The following is a 16,974-nucleotide window of genomic DNA, read 5'->3' as shown; positions in this document are numbered from 1 at the left end:
CAAGTAAAAAGAAAAAACATACTGTCAATTCAACATGTTTGAAAAATCATGCATCATCTATAAAATAAGAAATGAAATAATAATGCTATACAAAATATGAGAAGCACAGAGTTTAAGTTGTTAAACACAATTATGTATCAATCGATTCATTTCCTCGATTCTTGAAATTTATAATCAATTATGTTTGAGAATTATTATGCAATTTAGTATCTCATAAGTCGCTGTAACGATATAAAAGTTCTCACATGCAAGAGAATTGGAGAACTAACATACATGAGAATTCGATTTAAAGTACAAAAAAAAAGGTTCATTAAATTTTAAAATTGATACGGTAACGAATATATATTTGATAGATTTGTGGATCAACTTTTCCATTTAAAAAAATGTTAATTAGTTAAAAAAATTCTGCATTAATCAATTATTGCCAAGTGTGTTAACTTGCTATCAGTTGACAACCTTATGATACTTTTGCCTTGTTTTAGTATATATATATATATATATATATATATATATATATATATATATTATCCTTATATATAAGTCAAAAAGAAAAGGACTAACACTGCATTATTTAGTTGTACAACATGTTATCTGAATTATACGTGAAAGAATGAACATTGCATATTGTCATTGTACAACAAGCATTCATATTGTACTGGAGAGGTTTTCTCATTTTTGACCCTTTTTGGCTCAATTTAGTTGGCTCTTACAACATAAATTTCATCTGCATATACTCCAAAGGTCTCATTTGAAGCAACTCCAAATCTCCATCTTCGTCTCCTGCAACTTAGCTCAAGATTGAAACTGGTGAGTTTTTTCATCTTCTTTCTGACATATCTTCTTATTCTCTTCTCTTCTCTTCTCTCGTGTTTATTCTTCTTCTCTCTTATTGTATTTCTGTATTTTTTATTTTCTTATTTTTGGCAAATTCTTTCTCCATTCTTTCTTTGTCCATTTCACAATTTTATTGGTAATGGAAATTCGGTGATTGGGCAATGAAATTGGGTCAATCAGTAAAGAAAATTGTGCAAAAAATGTACTTTTTTATGGTGGATGGGTTCTTTTGTGATGAAGTTAGTTTAAAATTTTGCGCATGCATATCAAAGCTATGTTTGACCTTCAATGTACTGAGGGTGTTTGATAGTATGCCTGATACAACTTGTTTTTCGTTCTTTAATTGTGCATTTATAGATATGTAGTAATTTGTATTCTATATTTTAGAAGTCATTCGTAGTGGTCATACGACTAAAATGATGATTAAAATAAAGGCAACTTTCACATATAGCAAACAAAAAATTCATATTTGTATGCTATAGCAAACTTTGCATAATTGCGCTCCATAGCAAACATAAAACTGTATAATTTGCTATACATATACAATTGTATAATTCGCTGGCCTAAATTGTATAATTCGCTGGCCTATTTCGTTGCAATTGTATAATTTATTTTATATACAGTTGAATCAAATTAAAATGTATGTATATTGCATAATTATAAGTGTATAGCAAGAAGATATATGTTTTTCTCGCTTTATACAAAAACAGAAATACAATATATACACTTCTGTTGTATAAAGCTAGAGAAAATTATATTTCACTGCAATAGTATAATTCGCATTTGTATAATTCGTTGGCCTCTCTGCAATATTTAAAGTAAAATGTTTGTAAATTGTATAATTAAGTGTATAACACGAAGACATACATTTTTGCATGTGTATATACAATTTTCTCTCGCTTTATACAAAACAGAAACAGAATTATACACTTCTGTGTATAAAGCGAGAGAGGCGAGCGAGAATGGAGACTGGCGAGCGAGATTTTTGGGAGAGAGACGCTGGCAAATTTTAGCTAATGTTTGCTATGGAGCACAATTAAATCAAACCCTAGATATTCTATTTAATTTAGGTTATTAGTTTGCTATTATATATACAATTTTCCCTTAAAATTATTAATATATCCACCAACAATAGAAGATGCACATGAGCATTCTACATATAATATAGTATACGAGGAGATTATTCAAAATGCACTCACATGGAACTTTAACTTCTATATCATTCGGAAGAAAATCTACTAAACCTAAAAGGCCACCAATGTTTTCAAGTAAAAGCTATTGAAAGACTTCGCATTACATAACAAGGTTAGTGAAGCATTCACCTCATTGTTAGAACTTAAAATAGCACTTCTGAAGGAGTACAATGAAAAAAAAAACTTTCAAAATAAGAAATCTTCTAGTTTTTAAAATGTCTTGCCCATATATTTGTCCGACTAAATTAAATACTTACTTGATTTTGAAGTTGATACAAATTTTTAGTTTAAGGGTGATGGAGGTCAAGAATGATGACATCATAGTAAAAGTTTGATCTCAAAGTATATTTTCTAATTTCCTGGTGTGATTTAGCTTTTAAATTGAAAAGTTTAAAGGTTCATAGACCTTGGCACGAGTGCTATAATAAAAAGTATATTTCCATGTTATTGGTGTACTATGGTAATAGAAACTTCTCCCTGTGAGTTTACAGGTAGCTGCTTCATGTTCCCCATAAATAAAAAGGACTCAATTATATATGATGGGTGATTTACGTGTTCTATATTTACATTTAGTGGAAATCAATTATCTCTTCTTTCAAACATAAATGATTGTGTCTTGAGGGGACCAACTAATTTTTCAAATCATTATTGTCGTGTAAATATATTGTCACCTGAATGATTCTAATTGAAATAAAGCATCATTGTTGGTAAAATAGAACTTTTGTAAGAATCTATATACGCGAATCAGTTTTCTCGCATGCTCAACTTTATGTCGCTTTATTCGGAGCTAAAACTTTCAAAAATGTCAAAATAACAATACGACCGCCTACTGTAGAAGATACAAATGATCATTGTACCTATGATATAGTATATGAAGAAATCATTCAAAAAGCACTCACTGAAATCCTAACTTCTCTATCCTTCAGAAACAAGACCTACTAAGCCCAAAAGGCCATCAAATGTCTCCCATAAAAACTAATAACAGATAGTATTAAATAAATAGTATTAAATAATATTAGTATTTACTGTGTACTAATCCTAGTCCTATTAGGATTAGTACTCCTTAATCCTAGTCCTATTAGGATTAGTACTCCTTCCTATATCTCCTATATATATCTCCCATGTATTTCCTTATTAGGTTAACACTTCAATACAATCAATATTCCTTCAAAAACTATAGAAATCTCTACATTACACAATAAAGTCAGTAAATATTTTTTAAAAAAAGATGTTCGCCAAAATATGCTCGCCCAACAACAATCCCAACAACAATGAATACTTCATTCATTTATTCTTAATTGCAGGTACAACTCAACTCTAAAATTGTATATATGTTGTGTCTTCAGGCATCTGGCAATTTGTTGTGTTCTCCATGTGAGAATTGGAAAAGGTTAATAGGAAGAAAGAAAACTGACGCAAACGTTAGTACTATATGATAGCCGATAGTTCTTTTTTCCCTCTTCTATAATTCATTGTTTTTGGATTTTACATATTTTTAAAATTTTTCACTAATTTTGAATCAAACAGAGTCTGTTTCATAGATGCAACACAAATATCGACACTATGGAGCACAATTCCAACTACAAAGGAAGAGCAAAAAAAAAGGGCTATCAGAAAAGGAACATCAAGCCAAAGTGATTTTTATCTGTATGTACTGTACAACACAAGTTACATATACCGTGTCCTCAAAACTCTCATTTCAAGCAAGCTCTTTCAACTCTAAATTTGCATCTGTCTCTTGTAACACAGATCTTCTCAAAATTTAAATTGGTAAATTATTCCACCTTCTTTCTGCTTTTCTGTTTCTTCTTTCTTTTTTTAGTGTATTTTTGTTCATGGAGTCTTGTTAAACTTTCTTTACAAGATTTTATTTAAGGAAATAAATCATTTTCCATTCACCTTGGAAAACAAGGTAACATGTGTACTAAGACTAGGACAATTTTGTCTATATTTGGGACAACTGAACTGCTGATGGTTGACATATTGAGTACTTAAGGTGTGATTTTAATCATCTATTCCTTGATCTTTAAGATATTTCATAAAACTTTGTGTGGATCCTCAATCACCAATCCTTGCATCAATATGGGTTGTGCTCGGTAAATGAGAAATCCAACTTTCCAAACTTAATCCATGTTGATCTTTTGATTATTTATTGTTAATGAAATAGATAATGTATATAGAATAACTATCATTATAGGTCCTTTTTCAAGAGTTGAACATATTGCGAGGAAAAAATCATTCTCCTCTTTTTCTTTGTTGATTGGTTATAGTTTGTTTGGAGAATAAGTGATGATGATGTTGATTGGTTTCCTTTTTATACTCTATGATTTTCTTTGCTTTTTGTCACAATTTTATTTCATTAGCTCACTGTGGGAATGATTTGGTTTAGTTGTTTAAGCTGAAGCTCTTTTTTTTAAAGAAGTTATTAGTTCTATTGCAAGTAACAAGTAGATGCATAATAGTTACAAAAGCTTAGTTAGCAAAAGATCAGCGCTCATTTACATTTTCTTTAGCTATATTTTTAATCTTAGCGTGTTTGCTTGATGAAATGCTTCAGAATTGCTAGCTTATATGCGAGTTTTATTGTCTGTTTCTTGATAGATGATTGAAAGATTTACTATATAATTTTTACTTTTACTGTTTTAAAAAAGATTTTTCATATGTTTCTGTTCACGATTTTTTTTGCCATTTTATCCTGATAATAGTCCTTGTTATACTATTTTGACACGATATGAATCTCTTCTCTGTTTTTCTTGTATCGTGTGGTATGTGAGACCTAGTGCAGCTCCTATGCCTGGAGTTCCCCCGTTGGGTCCCCGAAGAATAACTGGTCAAGTCTGCCCCCATCAATGTAGCCCTGTTGTTGGACGTGTTAGAGGTGATTAGAGACCACCAAGAATGATAGGTGGCTATGGTATGTCTAGGGTGAAAGGTGGTGTGTCTGCATGTGGCTTTGGGACTAGGCTGAAATTCACTCTTTTCTCACACAAGTATGTTTCCTGATTTATAACATACTCGAATTCGCTATGTTTTCTGTTTGGTGAGGTTTGTTGTTTACTGTTATGAAGGAATCATAAATCCAACTATTCAAAAACATGAGGTAGTTAACTTTTACAGATCGATAGGTAGTTGATATTCCAAAGCATCTACTTTTTTTTTCATTTTTTGTTTGGAGAATATACTTTGAATGGGTCATTTCCATGTGATTTCTTTGGAGAACTTCAAAGTTTCACCTACTTGGAACTGGACAACAGCTAGCTAACTGGACCAATTCCTTCTGAATTGGATAAGAACCAAAAGTAAGTTAAATGATATGTATAATATTCTGGTAACCAAGATTAAAGCACTGCGACTCTAACAATTCATCAACCTTTAAAATACATCTAAGTTTAAAAATAAACACGACACCACAAATTTGTACCGATAGCATTCAAAATTGTACTACACTATCGTACCCTCTTCACTATTAGATAAACACGTACTACTCTTCCGGTTTTTCATTATTTTACTTTGGTCCTTATATCATTTTTTCATCTATTCCATCATTTTTTGCTTCTCTATTTGTCATTCTCCTATACTCACTTTAGGAAAAGAAGAGACTTTTTGAAATTGAAGGTAATTAGAGAAGAGTGATTCAAGTCCCGCTGGTGCATCAATTTGGTGATGAAAATTCACATTTGACTACTGAATTTGGAGGTAATTTTCATTCTATTTTTTTCTGAGATATTAATCTCTTATTTATTAAAATCAAAATTGTCTTTTACTTTTCATGTGTTTATGGTTTGGAATTAGGAAAATTAGTATACCTATCACTACAAAATGGGTGTTACATGTAAGAACAAGAATAAGGTAAACCTCACCAGAAATCTCATGAGCTTTTGGCGCTCTTTCTTTAATTCATTTTGCAGATATGTGTACTCATTACTATTTTGTCTCAATTTCTTATAATACAGAAACACTTTCAAGCAGCAGTGTAGATAGACGTAAAACTCAATTTTGAAATTTCTAACACTCAATGGTGTATAGTTGACAAGGTAATCACATTTTTAATGAAAAATTCTAAACACAATATAGCTTATGAACTTCTTATTCAACAGAAAAATAAGGAACCCGATATAGGTGTTCGTGATCCTTTATTCTTGATACTACTAGCAGTAGCATCTTCTCTTTTTGTTGGTCACGAGAAGGAATACAAAGATTTTCGGCTGTTAAATTTCAAACTTGAAAAATGATACACGACTTAACGAGGACAGGGATCAGTAAATGGAAATACTATTATTACATGCTTATTGTTCTATTCATTTCCTTCATGAAGATGCATAGTAGACCTTTTGTTCCAATTTCTATGTCAATGAGTTTGTAAATGTGCCTACATCTTGTATAAATAGTGTAATTTTCCACCGAAGCAGTTTGGATGAACCCCCTCGCCCCTTGTTGGCTCCGCCCTTGAGTTGCTTATCCTAATGCTTTGTTACTAAGTAATTTTTTATACATGATCCTGCATTTTAATTTTTTGGATGTGTCAATCTATGTTTTTTTTTATAATAAAACTAAAAACTATCACTTCTTAGTTAGTATTACATTAACGTTCAGAAGTGTGTTGTGTTTTAGCTTTGAAGCTAGTAGACCTAATTTAAGAGACGAGTTGTCTTTAATATTTTATTTTCAACGCTTAGTTATTCAAGCTTCAAGCTTCGAGTTCATTTCTTATGTGAAAAAAGTTGAAAATAGTTTGGATGTTTCTTTTGTGAAAGTAAGGCTAGACTGATTGCATTCATCAAGAATTTTAAGTTTAACTTTAGGAGTGATTTGTTTGTTAATTGAATTTCTTTTATAACAATGTCTTCTTTTGTTAAGGTTGTCGTTTTTGCTCTTTGTTGATTATCAAAGATCTTTCGAGATATAATAGTGATTCCAGAACAAATCTTTGCTCAAGTATGTCCAGGTAGACTACAATTTTTTCTCACGTGGAAGGGCATTAGAACCATTCATTTGTAAGGTATAGATATGATAGTGATAGAATATATGCCTTCACTTAACAAGTAATGGACCAGGTACCTTACTACACTAATGAATAAAATAGAAAGTTAAATGGAGTAAAATCAACACAATGATTTTACGTGGAAACCTCCTTGCTTAAGGGAGTAAAACCACGACCTGTCTCACAGGATTTTCAATCGTTTTCACTAATCTTCAAAAGCAAAAGTAAAACACGATTACACCAAATGTTAGAAAGAGTTGTCAATCTTACAGTTAAGCAATAGTCCTCTATTGCTTAACAAGCCTAAGTAGAAAACAATCTACCCACTAAGCTATCCCTCCTGGACAACCTAGACTTCTAACACAACACACCAATTCCTTTATAGATTCAGGAATGGTTTACAGTTTAAGAACCAGAGAATGTATTCCTAAACAACTAGACGAAAAGCTCCAGAGATTGATGTTGTTCTTGGAATAATTCTGCCTTTGCTTTTTGGTAGCCTTTGCAAGAGTTCTTGAAAAGTTTTTATCAAGTTGCAAAAATTGCCAAAAATGTTTAGGAAAGTGTCTTTTGTATAGACAAGTAACTTTCCTAAACTTCTTTTCCATTGGTTGGAGAAGTCACACTTTCTGATGCCATCGGGAAGTGTGCACCTACTTTCTGTACCGTCTTCAGCTGGCAATCGACTGGCTCGTCATCATGAGAGCCTGGTACCTCTACTAGGTCCCTGGGTTTGTTTCATCTGCAATACTCAAACAAGAAACCTGCAATACTCAGTAAGAACCTGCAATACTTAAGTAAGAAACCCGGTACCTTTATGAGGTCCCTAAGTTTTTCAAATCATCAAAACTACAAATAACATTTTCCCCCTTTTTGATGATGACAAACAATGATCTGAGATCTTCTCCAGGATTGTTCCCCCTGACTGTATATTTCCCCCTGACTGTATATTCCCCCTTACTGTATATTCCCCCTTACTATATATTTCCCCTTTACTTAATTATCATTTAGCTACTCACAGTTTTACTTCCCCCTTTTGGCACCATAAAAAAGATATGCAGTAAACCAGTGATGTCAACATAAATACTGAGCAAGATCAAAGCTAACAAAGCAATCAAACAGTAGAGGAAAAACATTCACAAAGGAAGATAGTCAGAACAGCAAAGGAATAAAGTAACCAACATGCCATCATAACATAAACACATTAAAAACAAACTGAAATATTCATCAACACAGTGATAAGCCACACAAAAAAAATGACACAGGGGAGGATTGATAAATAGGCTAGGAAGAGGGCGGAGGATGAGACAGGGACTGGATAACAAGAGTGAGTCGTGCATTGGCAGCATCATTATCCTTGATGGTCTTTTCTTGCAGGGCAGTTATCTTCGCCTTCAACTCAGCATTCTCTTTCTCCAGAGCTTGAACCACTGAAGAACCAGGTTCCTCACTCTGTGCAGTAAGCAGTTCTGCTTTGAGTATAACAATTTCTGCCTCTTTACCACTCAACCGCACAGTGAGCTCTTCAATCTCGTGTTTAAGCTGATCCTGGTCCTCAATAAGTTGAGCAATCTTGCTCTTTGGATAGTCTTTTCCTTCAATGCATTCACACTAAACCAAGGTATTCTCAGAGATAAGTCTGTTTAACTGTCCCAACCATTCCAATACTGAGAGGAATTCGAAAATGCTTGAATACCTCCGTGAGTAAGTATCTGTAACCCATTCCATGAACACCTTTCCTCTCAATGACGGTTTTGTGAATGTGCTCAATTATTAGACTAGGGAGGCTCAGGGCTTCAAAGCTACACAACATCTCGATCACATACATATCAGCAGCAGTTGCAACGGTCCTCTTTTCTGTGCGAGGAAGGAGCACCTTGTTGATGAGCTCAAAGACCAGCTTATACTCACTCTTCATGATTTTCTTATAAATCCCAGCAACCTTAGTTGTGGGTGTCTTCGAAATCATAGAAGCAAACTCAGAAGAGCAAGTTTTGCCCAGCACAAATCGGGTCCCCTCTTCAGGCACCCTGAGAATTTTGCTCAACACTTTCTCATCCAAAGATATGGCAATATCGTTTACCCGTGTGAGGATGCTACCACTTTCCATGAATTGGACATTGTAGTAAAATTCACGAACTTCTTCTTCATGGAGGATGGGGGATTTCTTGTCGAACAAGTGGAGCCAAGATTGAATCTCCACCATGTCGTGCAGAGGATCCATGCCAGGAAGAGTTATAATGCCCATATCAAAAACTCTTCCTACTAGGACTGCTTGTTTCCTCAGGTTGTCAACTACCTTCTGCATGTTGACATTCTCAACTCTCCTTGCTTGGGAACCAGGTCCCTGTGACCGCTTTCTCTTTTTCTCAGATCTCTTCCCTTTTGACTGTGATTTTTTAACCTTCCTTGTAGCCCTTTCCCTTTTCTTCTCTGACTTCTTTTTCTTATTTTTCTTTTCCACTTCTTCTCCAGACAACTCAACCAATTTTGCCTCAGGTATTCTAAAATTTGATACCTTGAAGGTTCTTGCACTTCTAACTGCAGCAGTAGAACAAGCATTTGCCTTCAAAGCATCAGCCATCAACTTTTGTGCAACAGACCTTGTAGTAGGTCGTCTCCTAGGGTCCTCCTCTACAACCTTTTCCTTCCCTTTTCTAGATCCCACCCCTTCTCTTCTCTCAACCTTCCATTTTAATGGCTCCTCCTCACTTGCAGAGTTAGAGGAAGAGGAAGAAGAGTACCTTCCTAAATCAGGGGTTTTATGAAAAATAGGTTGAGTAGGTCTTACCTCTTCCCTCTCCAGGACTTCAGTATGCTCTGCCCTTGCTTCTTCCCGCATCATGGCCAGGCTTTCAATCACAAGTTCTTCACTCGCTGCAAGTATGTTAGACTTGGACGCCCTATGTTTTGGTAGATCCCCTTCAAACATATTATCAGGCAACATGTCTTGAAACGGACCAGGTCCAGTAGGCAGTGCAAAAGTATTTAGATCTATGGCAAAAAAAGGGTTATCAGGAGTGTCTTGTTGAGGACTGGAAGGGCGAGGAAGTCTGGCTTGTGTAGTGGTTGGAGAATAGAAGTCAAGGGGCTCTATTTCCTGAGAGCATTCAACATTTGTTTAGAAGAAGATGAAGTGGAAGACATGATTGTTATACTGGAAGGTTTCTTTGAACAACGAAGAGAAGAAGAAGAAGACAGATTTTGCCTTTGAATTTTGATAAAAGAAATGGATGAGAGTTCCGAAAAGAAGAAAGACTTTTTAAAAGGAGTGAAAAGGTTCCAGGTCCTGTGCTTGGATGCGTCGTTTGAGGGAGAAACGATGGGACTGATCGGTCAAAGTAACCGATGACTGACACGTGGCATTTTCAACGGTCAAATTTTTCAGTTTAAATTTAATGTATAAATGTTAACCTGGACAGGTACCATGGTAGAGTTTAACTTCATTCCTTAATTGTTCTAGTTGCTTCTTTTGCTGAGCAGGTCCCTACAGAGAGTATACTGATATACCGTTGTTTCACGGTATGATTAATACCTTTTCCTTAAGTTTATTGTATCCGAAAGCCTTTTTGTGCTAATTTTGATATAAGTTTTTCTTTGTTTTGCAGGAAATCTGTCTAAAACTGAATGCGGAGATTTTGAGCGAAAAATGCAGAAGAGACCACCTACGGAGCTTATGACGGTCCGTCGTGCTTGTGACGGTCCGTAGGTGGCAGCGTAGAGAAGCTGCTGAAGGAAGATGGGGAAGTCTGACCAAGTGTGGGATTACGAAGCTTGTGATGGTCAGTCATGTATATGACGGTCCGTTCTGCAGGTTCGTCACGAAGATCAGAGAAGTGATCCCAGTACCCAGATTCCAAGAGTTGAAGTATTTGGTAAAGAAGACCCTCGATGGACCTTCGTGCCTGTGACGATCCGTCACAATTTCCGTCGAGGGGAATGAAGAAAGCAGCAGAAGAATTGCACCAAGTATGGGGCGACGGAGCCCACGACGGTCCGTCATGACCACGATGTTCCGTCGCGTGGTCCGTCAACCCAGCCGCGTTTTGACAGATTTCCAGTAATTAGAATCCTTGTTTAATTAGGTTTTTATTTTTTTATAAATACTTCGAAAAACCTCGTTTTGGAGGTTAGACTCTGGGAGATTTAACATCATATTATTAGACTTTGTTTTTCTGAGTTTTTGATTATTGGAGATTCTTACAAGTAACTCTTGTTGATTAATCAAGCAAATTTTCAGACTTTATTCTTTCTCATTAAAGTAAGTACATGAATTCTTGTTTAATATATTTGAATATTGTGTTTATGTCTATGAGGAACTAAACTCTATAACTAGGGTTGTGGGAACCATAGGCAAATAATGAGATAAACCCTAGCTAAAATAACAATTCTAGAATAGTGTCTTGCATGTATTAATAATTCTTTCGCTTAGAAGTCTTTTTAACGGATGATCAACGTTACAACTCGCCTTAATGCTACTTGCCGGACCAAGGAGGTAGATAATAGGAAAAGAATTATTAACATAGATTTAGTGTATACTATCTAATAGGCTAGTATTGATTGGTACGAGGTAATAACTGAGTCAAATATCGAATATGATGCTTAATATGAGGTAAGGATAAGGGTTAGGAAAGCAACACACGTAGCCGGACCAAGGTGCGGAGTGAGATTTTCTAGATGCCGGACCAAGGATTTAGAAATACATAACTTATCACTTTGCATGCAAGATACTAGGAAAGAATTGTTATAGCTAGAATTATCAAGTTATGAACCTGTGGGGAACACGTAAACCCTAGTTACTTTGATTACTTGATTAAAACTCAACATTAAAAGCTGTTAAGTGTCTCTGTCAAGTTCGTTAGTTATTTTTATTTTATTAGGAAGTACAAAACCCCCCTTTTATGCTTTTACTTTTTAAGAAAGTCATCAACCGAACAATAGTAATTACAAGTTGGAGTTAAGTCTAGACTATTTTCCTAGTGGGAACGATCCCAACCTCACTAGTTGGGTTATTTACTTGACGCGACCGCTTTACTTCTCATTTGAGAAGTAAGTTTGAGCGTATCAAATTTTGGCGCCGCTGCCGGGGAACTTAGCTTTTAGATTAACTTGAACTTCTTACTATAGTTTAGTTGATATTTTCTGGATTTTACTTTGTTTTATTGTTTTTGATTCCTTTTCAGAATTATCCTCCTTGTATGCCAAATACACGGAAAGGAAGAGAACCGTTGTTCCCCTACGATCACGAGCTAGAACGTACACTGCGAAACATGAATCGTAACTTGGGAATCAATGATGAGGATCCAAACCAGAACATCCCAGCTCCGGCTGATGTTCATGGTCAGATGTTACCCGATGCTCCGGGTGAACATCAACAGAGGGGACAGAATCCCGCTCCACGGCCCCAAGCATACTACAGAGGCTATGATAAAATAGCAGATTCAGATGGGCCACTGGTTTTGCCTCTACTACCTACAGGCCACACTTTTGTGGTAACTAGTAGTCTGATGCAAATGCTCACTGCCAGAGGTTTGTTTTCAGGGCTACCTTCTGAGGATCCACATGCCCATATAGCTAAGGTAAGGGCAGTGTGTAAGAGTTGTGTGGGGAGGCCTGATTTGGATCTAGATGTAATAGGTCTCAGAGTGTTTCCTCTCTCACTGACGGGAGAGGCTGCTATGTGGTTTACTAAACTCCCATACAACTCCATTTTCACTTGGAACCAACTACGGGATGTCTTCTTAGCACGCTACTATCCGATCTCCAAGAAATTAAACCACAAAGACAGGGTGAATGATTTTGTGGCACTACCAGGAGAGTCAGTTAGTAGTTCTTGGGATAGATTCACCTCATTCTTGAGAAGTGTCCCAAATCACCGTATTGATGATGAGTCACTAAAGGAATACTTCTATAGGGGACAAGATGATAACAATAAAGCGGTGTTGGACACTATAGCAGGTGGATCTTATGGAGAATGCCCTTATGCTGAGATTGCTGAGAAATTAGAGAAAATCTCCCGTAACAACAAAGCTTGGAGTACTAGGAAGTCCGATACAGGGAGAAACACCTTCGCAGTGCAGTCCACTCACAACCCAGCCATAGATGATATTCGGGAAGAAATGGCTCAGATGAGAACTGAGCTTGGGTTGGTACTAAAACATGTCACTGGGGTGCAAAAAAGATTAATGCAGTCAACTACTTGGCTAAACCGCCACCCCCTAACAGTGAATGTTACTATGAATAGGATTCCTATGCAGTCAATGAACAAATGGGGGGTTTCCGACCAAGCGCCCAAGGCTCAAATCAGGATAATTGGCGCCAAGGTCAAGGTAACCACGATCGGAACTATGGTAACTACAACCGTGAGGGTCATTATGTCCGAGATGGTAACTAAAACCGTGACAACAACTTCAACAGGAGTAACTATGGTAATAGAAACGACAGGAGTGGACCCTATGTTCCTCCTCAAAATCGTGAAGTGGTGGAGATAGTATGGCGCGAGTTGAGGATATGTTGCACAAAATGATGAGGAGGTTCGATGCTAGTGATGAGCACATTAAAGAATTAAGAGGTGAGTTAGCTAGTATCGGGCAAAAAGTGGACACACATGCAATTTCGATTAAATAGATCGAATTGCAAGTGGCCCAATTATCTGCGACAGTGAACACACGGCAACCGGGCACTCTTCCTAGCAACACTGTCCAAAATCCAAAGAATGATGCACACTGTATGGCAATTACTACTCGGGGTGGTAGGCAAACCATTGACCCACCCATGCCATCTGCTGACAAAAATGTAAGAAAGGATAATGATAAGGTGGTAAAGGGTAGTGGTGAAACAGATGAAAGTAATGGAACAGATGCAGAAGTACCTATCAAGGTAATCCCCATGCCTAGGCCACCACCACCCTTCCCTCAGAGATTAGTGAAAAAGACTGAGGATGGTAAATACCGGCGCTTCATAACAATGTTGAAGCAGCTCTCTATCAATGTCCCTTTGGTAGAAGCTCTAGAACAAATGCCCGGTTATGCCAAATTTATGAAAGATCTGGTCACCAAGAAAAGATCGGTCACGTTTGAGGATGATGATAGATTGCAACATTGTAGTGCTATCGCTACAAGATCCCTAGTACAAAAGAAAGAAGATCCGGGTGCGTTCACTATTCCTTGCACAGTTGGGTCATTACATTTTGCGAAAGCATTATGTGATTTGGGGGCAAGCATAAATCTAATGCCCCTCTCAATTTACAAGAAGTTGGGTTTGGGGGATCCAAAACCCACTGCGATGCGGCTACTGATGGCCGATCGGACTGTGAAAAAGCCCATAGGGATACTCCATGATGTGTTAGTAAAAGTGGAGTCATTCATCTTTCCAGCAGATTTTGTGATTCTTGATTACGAAGTCGATTTCGAGGTGCCCATTATTCTTGGGAGGCCATTTCTTGCTACAGGTAGAGCCTTAGTTGACATGGAGAAGGGACAGATGACATTTCGGTTGAATAATGAAGAAGCAACCTTCAACATTTGTAGGACCATAAGGCAGAGTGGTGAGCTCCAATCGGTATCTGCCATATCCCACAAAGAAAAGATGAAGAAGGGGACTGAACAAAAATTTGCAAAACAAGAGTTCGTGGTTGGGGATTTGGTACTTGTAGACAGTTCCGGGGTGCCTTGTCTTCCAGGTAGGCTCAAGTCCAAATGGACTGGCCCTTACTTGATTACCCAAATATTCTCTCATGGGGCAGTTGAGTTAAAAGCCAAGGAGGGAGTGCGGTTTAAGAAGAATAGAGATAGAATAAAACTCTATTTTGGGCATAAAGCATCGGGGAATAAAGTTATAGAGGCATGCCATCTTGATGAAGTCTGAGTAATCAAGTGGCCCCAGTCGTGCCGCGACGTTAAATCTGGCGCTTGTTGGGAGGCAACCCAATACTTATCGTTTTTTTTATAATGGTAGCATTTTTCTATAAATGGGTTTTAAATTTGCAGGCACATCACCAGGAAATTCTGCAGAAAACTACTCCGCAGTAGCCACTGACGGATACAACGACGGACCGTCGCGAGTAAAACGAACCGTCGTATGCACCGTCACACCAGGTACTATCGACTATGGCACCCAAGCAAGACCGCACTTATGCACGCGGGCGATCTAAGTCTGTCGCCCCGTCTGCACGCTTGATCATCAGGTCTGATGATGAGCGGGACCCTGAATACATGCCCCCAGGCACCTCCGCTCCTTCCCGTGCTACACGTGCCCCTAGAGCCACACCCAAGACGGTGGCGTCCGGCGTAGTCACTGCCTCCCAGTCTGATGAGGAGCGCACACTAACCAGCACACCCTCTGGGTCGGCCACAAACGAGGAAGGAGCATCTGGCTCCTTGGGAGCATCCTGGTCCGAGGAAGCTTCAGGATCTGCTGAGGTTCCCGCACCCGCCACTGCTACAGCGTCGGCCTCGTCTGATGAGGCTGACAGTTCAGACTCCACATCCGGCGCACTAGCCCCGGTCCCCACACCAGCCTCTGACCAGCCAAACCGGTGGTGCGTTGAAGGCCAGTTTCAGGTTTACTCCGACCCGAAGTTCTTGACCGATAAAGGAGTAATGACTCGAACACTCACCCTGGAGCGGCGGGTACTTACAGGGAGTCTCCCCTCGATGCCGGAGATCCACAACATATTTACCAGGCATCGCCTAGAGTGGACAGCCCGTCCCTTGGGACGATACAGTGAGGAGATGGTCCGAGAGTTCTACGCGTCCTACGTAGCGACTCTCCGATCACAGATCGACAGGCGGGCTGCTCCCGCGAAACAGGCCCCATTGGAGCAGGTTCTAGTCCGGGGCGTGCAGGTTGACATTTCCCTGCCCGCCATCCACCGGTTCCTATACGGCGAGAGTGCAGATGCTACTCGGACCCCCATCACTGCCGAGTTTGACTACCGCTGGCAGGTAGTGAAGGATGGACAGTTCCTGCGAGAGCCAGCACTGAGGGAGACCACCAAGCGGTGGATGGCCCTACACTTATCAGTCAACGGAGAGGGTGCAGATTGGATCACCGAGCCGAAGGGGGCCATCAAGAAGGCCAACCTCACGTTCGTTGCCAAGTTCTTGTGGTTGCTCGTGCGTCATTGCCTTTCCCCCACAGCTGCTGATATCATAGTCACCTGGGATCGAGCAGTGCTGATGGCGGCGATGATAGCCGGCTTCGAGGTGGACTATGCATGGCTTCTCCAGGCAGTCATGCACGAAAGGGCATTCAAGGTCACCACCACCTACCCCTTTCCGTGCATGATCTTTGCCCTTTGCAGGTCTGCAGGTGTGCCCATATGGCACATAGATCAGTTGAGGACCCCGCCGGGTACCATTGACGTCGGCCTCATCAGAGACGAGGCCAATGAGTTGGCCCCACGTTGAGGGCCCCGTCTAGAGCTGCCACCACTATCTGATGACCTTGCAGATACGGTGGCCCAGGCTCGCACAGCTACACAGGCATCCACGGACACTACCCCGGTTGAGTCTATCCCGGGTAGCAGCACAGCCCCTCTACCGACATCGGCCCCGCTTGCCCGAGTCCAAAAATTGGAGGCACAAATGGCCACTCTTCTGCATCATATCCAGCCGTGGATGCAGAAGTCTATTGCTGAGTCTGAGGCGCGTATGGAGAGGCAGATGCAGCGGAAGATTGCTGAGGTTAACCAGCGCCTGATGCCTTTGAATTGAGAGTATTAGCTCGACCAGCCCCTCCGGTAGATGTGTCGACTCTCCAGGCTGCAGTCGCTAGTCTTCGTGCAGACATCGACACGATCCTAGCGACAAGAGTGTCAGAGTCTGTCGAGCCTACTGAGGATACTGTATTGAGGCTCTGTTTTCTACTCCAGACATTCCCCCATCTTCCCCGAGAGAGAGTGCCAAGAGGCGGAGGGGTCGATCAGAGGATGAGGCGCGAGCAAAAAAGAAGGAACGCCGAGAG

At 39.0% G+C, this 16,974-nt stretch overlaps 1 long non-coding RNA gene across 6 annotated transcripts; it reads left to right on the top strand.

The window, feature by feature from the left end:
* The first annotated feature begins 564 nt into the window (after nucleotides 1-564).
* Nucleotides 565-11,218, top strand: LOC104648732 (uncharacterized). Of its 6 annotated transcripts, none has more exons than XR_011211008.1 (6): nucleotides 565-807; nucleotides 3,374-3,448; nucleotides 3,555-5,723; nucleotides 5,820-5,876; nucleotides 5,981-10,530; nucleotides 10,617-11,218. It is a non-coding gene; the product is annotated as an uncharacterized lncRNA (long non-coding RNA). The 6 variants fall into 6 exon arrangements; XR_011211010.1 differs by lacking the exon at nucleotides 3,374-3,448 and having other exon boundaries at nucleotides 566-807; nucleotides 3,555-3,797; nucleotides 4,802-5,723; XR_011211012.1 differs by lacking the exon at nucleotides 3,374-3,448 and having other exon boundaries at nucleotides 566-807; nucleotides 3,555-5,017; nucleotides 5,643-5,723.
* Nucleotides 11,219-16,974: the final 5,756 nt, after the last annotated feature.

Source organism: Solanum lycopersicum, chromosome 8 (genome assembly GCF_036512215.1).
Source record: "Solanum lycopersicum chromosome 8, SLM_r2.1".
In the NCBI taxonomy this organism is placed as follows: Eukaryota; Viridiplantae; Streptophyta; class Magnoliopsida; order Solanales; family Solanaceae; genus Solanum; species Solanum lycopersicum.
The sequence above is the reverse complement of the archived record's forward strand: the minus strand, read 5'-3'. Positions and strand labels throughout refer to the sequence as shown.